Here is an 8839-nt window from a genome sequence, read left to right as displayed (position 1 = left end):
GCAGAGGATTAGCCTACTGAGCCGCGGCGCTGGCCTGAAACTCTTGTTTCTACTGGATCTTGACTCTCATAAGTCACCCACATGCAGCCAGTGGAGGAAGAGATTTCTTGGAGGATCTTGGCAGGGGCAGAGGCCCACATCACTCCTGCTCACGATCTGTTTTGTCAACTGGAAATCAGAAGTAAATTGAGGGAGAGGGAGAGGGAGGGGGAGGGGGTGGGAGAGAGGAGAGAGGAGAGGGAGAGGGAAAGATCTCCCATCCACTGGTCTACTCCCCATATATCACAATAGCTGGAGCTGGGCCAAGCTGAAGCCAGGAGCTGGAAACTAGCTCTCCCATGTGGATGACAGGGATCCACGTACTTGGGCCATCATCTGTTGCATCATAGGGTGTGCAACAGCAGGAAGCTGGAATGAGAAGTAGAGCCAGGATTCAAACCCAGGCCTCTGATGTGGGTTGCAGGACCCACATGGCATCTTGCCTGTGGTGCTTTACTTAACCTCTGTGCCACCGAATTCCATTTTCTAGACTGTAACACAAGGCTGCTCCTGACTGTAGGGCAGGCTGGGAGGTATAGTCTAGTGTTTTTTTTTTTTTTTTTTTTTTTTTTTTTTTTTTGCCTATGAAAAAGAAACTGATTAGGTGATCAGCTGGTGGCTGCTACCCCAGAGGAAAATATTGCCATAAGCAGGCAATTTTGGGCAGATACAACAACAGCAAAGTTAGAGCAGGAAATGTTATAAAGAATTAAGTCCTGCCATGGCCACCAAGAATGCCCAGCAGATACCTTATGTAGCTCCAAGAATAGTTGTGGGTAGATTTAAAGGAATCTAGAGAGACAGGAACTACAGGCACTCATAGTGGACATAGCATTCCCATCCTTGCCTGCATGACACTTGTTAGGCTCTCCAGACATGGAGAGCGCTGGCAGTTTGCAATGTGGGGGTATTTATAAGGAATCAGCACCAAGTAAAGGAAAAAGAAGGAGACAGGAATGGACAGAGAGAAACTGAACTGTGAGGTGTCCACAAAGACTTGTTGGCCAACTCTGTGGGTACTGTGGGGCACCTACAGGCCATCAGACTTGTCCCACAATGGCCTGAAATGATATCTTTTGTAATCACTCATGTGTGTGTGGGCTGCCTGGGGAAGTGTGCCCATGTTAGGAGCAGCTCTGTGCAGCCAGTCAAGTCCTGAAGGAGCCAGTGAATCCTCCTTTGAAAATGGGATCTGGAGAGCTAATCTTCCTATCCCCTCACTGTAATTTTACTCTAGTGCTCTACTTTCCACAGTAACATAAAGCATAACTCCTTAGGACTGAGCTTTGGGCATTTATCAATAATCAACTTGCCTACTCCCTTTCGTTCTTGACCTGGCCTGGCTGCCATTGGATACTTTTAGTTCAACTTGAACAGGTGCGCATATCTTACCTGTACCTAGAGGAAAGGCTTTCTGGTAAACCTGTGCTGCTGTGTTCATCATTCTTATATGGACCTTTGATGTTAAAGGTTTGGGCAGGCCCAACCTTGCAAGTGTTTAGAATGTCTCACCCTCCAAACCAACAACAATTTGATGGAGCTAAGGAAACATGAGGACTTCCGCCTCTTAAATTAGGCAGATACTGAGTTCAAATCCAAGCCCCACTTCTAGTCTGGCTTCCTGCCGCAAATGCATACCCTGGGAGGTAGCAGATGATGGCTCAAGTACTTGGGTCCTTTCAACCAAATGGGAAACTAGGATTGAGTTCCGGGTTCAGCCTGGCTATTGTAGACATTTAGAAAGTGAACCAGTGAGTGGAAGACCTCTCTCTCTCTTTTTCTGTCTTTCTTTCTGTTTCTTTGCCTTTCAAACAAATAAGATAAATAAATAAAAATGTTTAAATAAGTTGGGATGATACAGAGCTCATTAAGTATAAGTTCCCACTATCCTACATCTATTTGTCATTAATATGTTGAACTTCTAAACTGGCAAAGGATAAAATAGTTGATAGCAAATGAATTAGATATCAATTAATTTCTAAAGCAAACCTAATGGGCATTTAAGAAGAGAATTTAATGTCTCATTTACTCTCTATAGCTATCTTGTTAAATGCCAATTAAGTATCTAAATATTTCCTACAAGCTTAATGAATTATAATAAGTAATAAGTGATTACCTCTTTTTCCTAAGATCTTGGCACTCTTGACTTTTAGTGCAATGATATTATATTTTTCCCTTCTCCTATTTATGACACAGACAAAATAGACCCAAACCTTCTTAATTAGCATTAGTTACCTTATTTAGCATTAGAGAACTAAATTTATGGTCAATTCTGAATATAAGAAAAACATTGAAATGTATAAAGCTAGAGGACATGTGAGTAGTAGTATTTTTATTTGAAAATAAAGGTGCTACCTATAATGGATAGCTAAAGCTTTATCTGCCCATTGGCTACCTTCCTCCATCTCCATCCATCCAAACATCAACACACAGGATGTTTTAACATGAGCTCATAGGATGTGTGGTTATAACTGGTTTGGTGCATAAAAACCTAAAGCCAGGCCAGGCAGAATATTGGATCTCAACATGCAAACGGGAAGATGGAGGAGGTCTAGCCTGGGATACAGCTCTTTCGTGTTTTCTCTGCCACTGTGGGGGAATAGAGTGAACTCAGTGCTGTCAGCCAGACTTTGATATTTAACAGTGTCTATGGATTAAGGAGGATTAGCAGCAGATAACCAGGTAACAGGAACCTCTGTTCTACTCCAAAGAGAGCTCTGGTGCTCAGTGGGAGAGGTAGCCAGCAGAGAGGCAGCCCTTGAATGTGGGAATTTCTGGGGTGAGACAATGGGGAATGCTGACCAGATCTGAGCATCACCAATTCTTGTCATGAGGTCTGCGTGGTCATCATTGATACCAGGCTCTGATGCAGGTAGCACTGAACCCAAGGTGAGTGCTCCTGGAGAGATGGTCAAAGGCAAGGAATTTGGGATCAGATTGAACTGAACCTGGAGCCTCAGCTTGACACATTTTTGTTGTTGGACAAGTGACAATCTCTAAGTCTCATTTCCCTTATCTGTAAAATGGGTTTAATATCTTTCATGGCTTCCTTAGAAAGATTTAAACAGATAATTTTTTAAAGCATGTAATACAATGCTTGCCAAATAGCATGCATTTGGTAAATGCCCTTATTATTGGAGTGCATAATAATGATGACTGAGTCACCTTGTTTCCGAGAACATGTCTAGGAAGTCAGTTTGGTCCAGTTGTCCAGAAGCACGTACAAGGTCCATGCAGAGAGTGGCTGTGCCTTTTTTCATCACACGAGTACAACACTCACACATTGGTCCTGGGAGAAAAAGAACCCTCTTTTTCCCTCCCTGAGAATGAAGGGAGCATGTGACAATCACTGCATGGCAACCACTACTTCCCAAGCACTTGTTCAGGAAACACCTTGGGCCAAATGCACACAGCAAGACCAGGGAGGACTCTTTCCACTGGCTAGGGGGAGGCAAACCTACCTCCTTGCCCAAGGCCAGCTGTGCTCTTCAAGGAGGCCATTCATTCCAGCCGTCCACAATTACTGTCACTTACACAAACAATTATGGGGCATTTGGAAGACAAATGGCAGGCAGCCATTCAAGCCATGTTTTTGAAAAAAACTTTTTATTACAAAAAAATGCTCATGATGTAGCATTAAAACGAGGGTAGGAGGAGAAGAAAGCTAATCAAAAGCAGCAGAGACAATAATAGCAGGTACCCCTGGGTGAGGTGCTGCCTGCTTCCTCCCTCCTTAAGGCTCACCTCAGATAGCATCAGCCAGAAGGAAGGAGATAATGACACTGCTAACTCCAAGTGCACTGAGCAGCATTACGGGCCTCTGTGATGGTTTCCTCTGGATACTAGAGAGGGGTTTCACCGGCAATCCTACTGGAAAAATCCCTGCAAATCCCATTCAATAGCTTTCTCCAAAGTCTGGCATCTTACGGTAGCTGGCATAGTTATTCCTTCCTTGGGGTGGGCATTTAGCCCAGCAGTTAAGACACTGGCTGAGAAGCTGGCATCATCCTATGTCTGAGTGCTTGGGCCCTGCACCCAGCCATGACTCCTGACTCCAGATCCCTGCTAATGCAGGCCATGGGAGGCAACAATAATGTCTCAAGTAGTTGAGTCCCTGTTACCCACATGGGAGACTTAAATATTGAGTTCTTAGTTTCCACTTTGATCTGATTCAGTCCCTGCTGTTGTAGGCATTTGGGGAATAAAGCAGCAGATGTGAGTTCTCTCTTTGATTCTCTCTCAAATAAATAAATTCTAATAATTAAATGTAATACAATAATGATTTCTCCCTCTAGCCTCCCTCTTTTTGCCTCTCAAATATGTCAATCCATTTAAGTTTCTTGGTGCATAGCAATGTCCACTCTGGCTAAACACCTTCTCCTTTCCTCATCTCTCTTTATTTGATTCTTTCAGTTATCTCCATGTCTAGCCCAGAACATGAGAAAGTAGAGATCAGACCTGCAAAACTTGGATCTGAAGACTGCCCCCAAGATTGTCTAGCTGTGGAATCTTGGATGAGTTTCTAAATCTCTGTGTGCCTATTAATAGCTAACTTACAACCTTGTATGGTGCTTTGAATAATTAAATGGATGAGTTTATATGGCTCACATAGAATATTGTTTGGTTGAAGAACTAAATAGACGTGAACTATTATTCTTATTACAATGTGGATTAACAGACCTTCTCTAGCTTCAAGCTTCTGCTCCACACATAACTGACTTTTTTCCTAACAAGCAAGGAGGTGGATTTACAAATAATTCATACTTAATATATAGTCAAACCCTGATTGATATGGAAGGAAATGGATGCATGGGAGGAGAAATAATGGACCTCTAAAGATGGCTATATTCCAGTCCCCAGAAGCCATGGCTGTGTCACCTGATGCTGCAGGTGGATTAGTGTGAGGATCTTGATGATGTGGGAAGGTGGGTAGCTAGAGGGAGGAGCTGAGATTTGATAACTCTGGATGACCTGCAAAGAAGTCCATGCCACTGATTGAGAGCTCTAGACCATTGTCTTGGCAGTGTCATGTTGGCTGATAGCTCCAGCCCACCCATGGCAGTACAGTGGTCTTCTGTTTGACAGCTCTGTGGTAACCTGCCATGGGATGCTTCCAATGACCCAGCCCTACGCACATGATAGCCCTGGTAGGCCCTCTTTATAACCACTTCGTGTACCATCTAAGATCACTTTCCATGTACCAGAAAGCACACCCTCCCACCTCTTTTCTGTGTAGCAAAATCTGCAAGTTCAAAAAAAGACCAAAGACCAAAAAGACCACATGCAAGGGAAAAAAAAAATCCATTGACAAGGTTAGGGCCATTCTTTTATACTATCAGGAAGCATAAGGGGTGGTGTCTTGAATGGGATTTGAATATTTGAATTGAATATTTAAAAGGGGTGGCGTTTGGGGTGGGGCTTGAGAACCACCCAATACCATGCTTTTTTGGAAATAATCAGAAATGTCAGGTGCATGACGGGAGTACAAGTGTCCCCCCCATTTATTATAATGACCTACATCCTGTTGCCTTAATGGAGATTTCAATTTGGAACTGGTTGCTGGTTCTAAGTTAGCAACATTAAGGAACTTGCAGTTTTTGCTACACAGAAAAGGGGTTGGGAAGCTGTGTTTGGTGGTGCATGGAAAGTGGTCTTGGATGGTGCACAGAAAGGAGTTATCAAGAGGGCCTAGAAGGGATATCATGTGGGTAGTCTGGATCATTGGAAGCATCTCATGGCATTTGGGAAGAGAATCAGTGGATGGATGATCTCTGTGTCTCTCTGAGTTGCTTTGCTTTTCAAGTAGATGAAAATAAATAATCAACATTTAAGAAAATAATAAATTATTATGTGGTAATTTGTTACAGCACTAATACAAATTGTCTTAAAAGATTTATTTATTTTACTTAAAGTCAAAGTTACACAGAGAGAGAAGGAGAGGCAAAGAAAGAGAGGTCTTCCATCTGTTGTTTCACTCCCCAGATGGCCACAATGGCCAGAGCTGCGCCAATCCAAAGCCAGGAGCCAGGAGCTTCTTCCAGGTCTCCCATGCGGGTGCAGGGGCCCAAGAACTTGTGCCATCTTCTACTGCTTTCCCAGGCCATAGCAGAGAGCTGGATAGGAAGTGGAGCAGCTAGGACTTGAACTGGTACCCATATGGGATGCCGCCATTGCAGGCAGTGGCTTTACCGGCTACGCCACAGTGCCGGCACCCCAATAGAAATTTAAAAAGCATTACAAGCATAGTTACAAAGATTATATAGCATGGATTTCTGGAATATTTTCATTTTTTCTCTTTAAATTGTCTCTATTTTCAAAACAAGAAAAAAATGCTAGTATAAGACAGAAATGGTCTGTACAGGTGCCCACCATGTGCCATATCTGTTCTTATGTTGTTTTAGAAAGCAGTCAAACATGTGGACTGGAGTTACTACTAATGCATGGTCATTATCCACCACTGAGCTTACCGTGGTTTCTAGCTGTGCTACCACCTCTACCATCCACTTGTGCCAAACTCTCTCCATCTGCTCAGTACTTTAGAATGTGCCCCAAACTTTACTGTGTATGTAAAGAATGTGGGGATCTTATTAAAAGACAGATGCTCTCAACATCAGTAGCCATCAGAAAAATGCAAACCAAACACCAAAGAGGTAAAGGATGTACCTCTGGAATAGCTGAAATGAAAGCAACTAATAATAGTAGGTGTTGTTGAGGATGTGGTTCAACTTGAACTCCCACAATATGCTAGTAGGGATGCAGAATAGTAAAATCACTTTGGAAAACTACTTGGCAGTTCCTTAAAAAGTTAAACCTAATCACAAAGTACAACTCAGCCTGATATATCACCAAAAGAAATGAAAGACTTATGTATGAATGTCCAAAGCAGCATTATCCATAGTAGTCGAAAATCCAGAAACACCCCAATAGCTAAGAAGTGAATGCAGAAATAAAAGAGTACGTATACACAATGGAATAGTGATCAGCCATAAAAGGAAATGATCTAAGCATACACTCAACAGCACAGGTGAATCTCAAAGGAATTATTCTGAGTGAAGGAAGCCAGACCCAAAAGAGAGCATCTATAAAATTCCATTTATAGTAAATGTAAATTAACCTGTAGTGGCAGAAAGCAGATCAATGGTTACTCCAGACCAGGGCAAAGGAGAGAAAGGAGAGTAGAGAGAGGGCAAGGCATCTTTTAGGATGTTCAAAGTCTTCTGTGTTTAAATTTTCATGGTGACTTCATGAGTGTAGGCAACTATCAAAATTCTTAAAAAGTCACACTTTAAATGGATGTGGTTTACTATATACTAAGTCTTCCTCAATGAAGTAGATAGGAGGGAGCATATTCTAATTTAGAAGTCTGGTTGGGCAGACAAGTTTGTATTTCTAACAAGCCATGGTAATATCAAGTTGATAGTCCAAGGATTGCTTTTTAAAGAATAGAGCTCTAAAATGTCTCCCCTTCATCTGTTCTACTTGTTGCAGATACACTCATGTCCTGCTTGTGTTTTGCTAAGCAAATAAAGATCTTCAGTAAGGAGCTTCCTCAGATGTCTGCTCCCTGACCCTCTTCTGTTCTATAAATCTATTTATGCAACAGTTTGAATATATGGAGTCTAAAGTACTTGAGAAGGAATTTCTGCTACCGTCATAGTAGCCCTATGTGCTGCACTACTCACCTTTTAATTATGACATTGGCCTGAGCTTAAAAATTGAAGCACACATGAATAACAATAAAACTTGCACTACCATTATTGTGTTTTCACTCAAAATCTCTGGACAGATTTCCAACCTTTGCTTTCCACATTCCATTTCAAGTATGATTGGAAAACAGCAAAAATGAGAATAGGGCATTAGAACAATATAAAGACTCTTTGACCCAAGAGGGTTAAAAATAACCCAAGACCCAAACAGAAAGGCTGATGGATGCCTTGTGTTATTGCTTAGAGATATTTGTCTGTGTGCTGGACAACTTCCAGTAGGATGCAAGGTATCCTTATGTAAAATAATCTCTTGCCATTGACACAAAACCTTCAAAGTCTTTACAAAAGGTAACACTCTGTGATGACCAGAACTTCACTGGGAAGTCATTTGTGGGAAGATATCAATACTTCCTCTCTAGTGACCAAATTTTCTTCTTTCTCTCCTTCCAGTCATAGCCCATGTGCAATCCAAAACCACATCTCACCAAAATACTAACAAAATTTAGGGAACTTAGAATAATGGTAAATAGTTGACATGATGAATGCCGTACAAATTCCAAATTCCTTTTGTACAGCTAAGACAAAATCACCATCATCATCATCATCCTCGTCATAAACAGTAGAAAAAGCAGTGAATACAGCTGCAACGTTCTGCTGATTTGTGAACTGTCTATTCCTCTGTCTCCAATCTCTTTAAGATATTGATAAAGCATTGAGAAGGAAGCTATTAATTGCTGTTTTCTTTTGCATTTACTCAAAACTTATACCATAAGGAAATGTTTTCCGTATTCTATCAATTGTGTGTGAGTTCCCCTAGCTGTTTTCTCTGACGATGCTGTTTCATAAATCCATGGAAACATGGAAAAGTTAGGAATTATGACCCTTTCCAATACAATCAAGTTTTATATATGTTACTCAGTGCTTAGCACATTGTAGCTATTCAATAAATGTTTGATTTCTTACAAAATAATTTGATTTCTTTAGGTATTAAACACAATCTTTTTAACCTGGTACAAACTTAGACAAGAACATTGCTCAGGCTGAACTAGATAGAGTAGGGGCAGAATGACCAAAACAACCTTTCTATGTATGTC

Source organism: Oryctolagus cuniculus, chromosome 11 (assembly GCF_051225735.1).
Source record: "Oryctolagus cuniculus isolate XC-2025 breed Fujian yellow rabbit chromosome 11, ASM5122573v1, whole genome shotgun sequence".
NCBI lineage: Eukaryota > Metazoa > Chordata > Mammalia > Lagomorpha > Leporidae > Oryctolagus > Oryctolagus cuniculus.
This window is presented reverse-complemented; position numbering follows the sequence as displayed.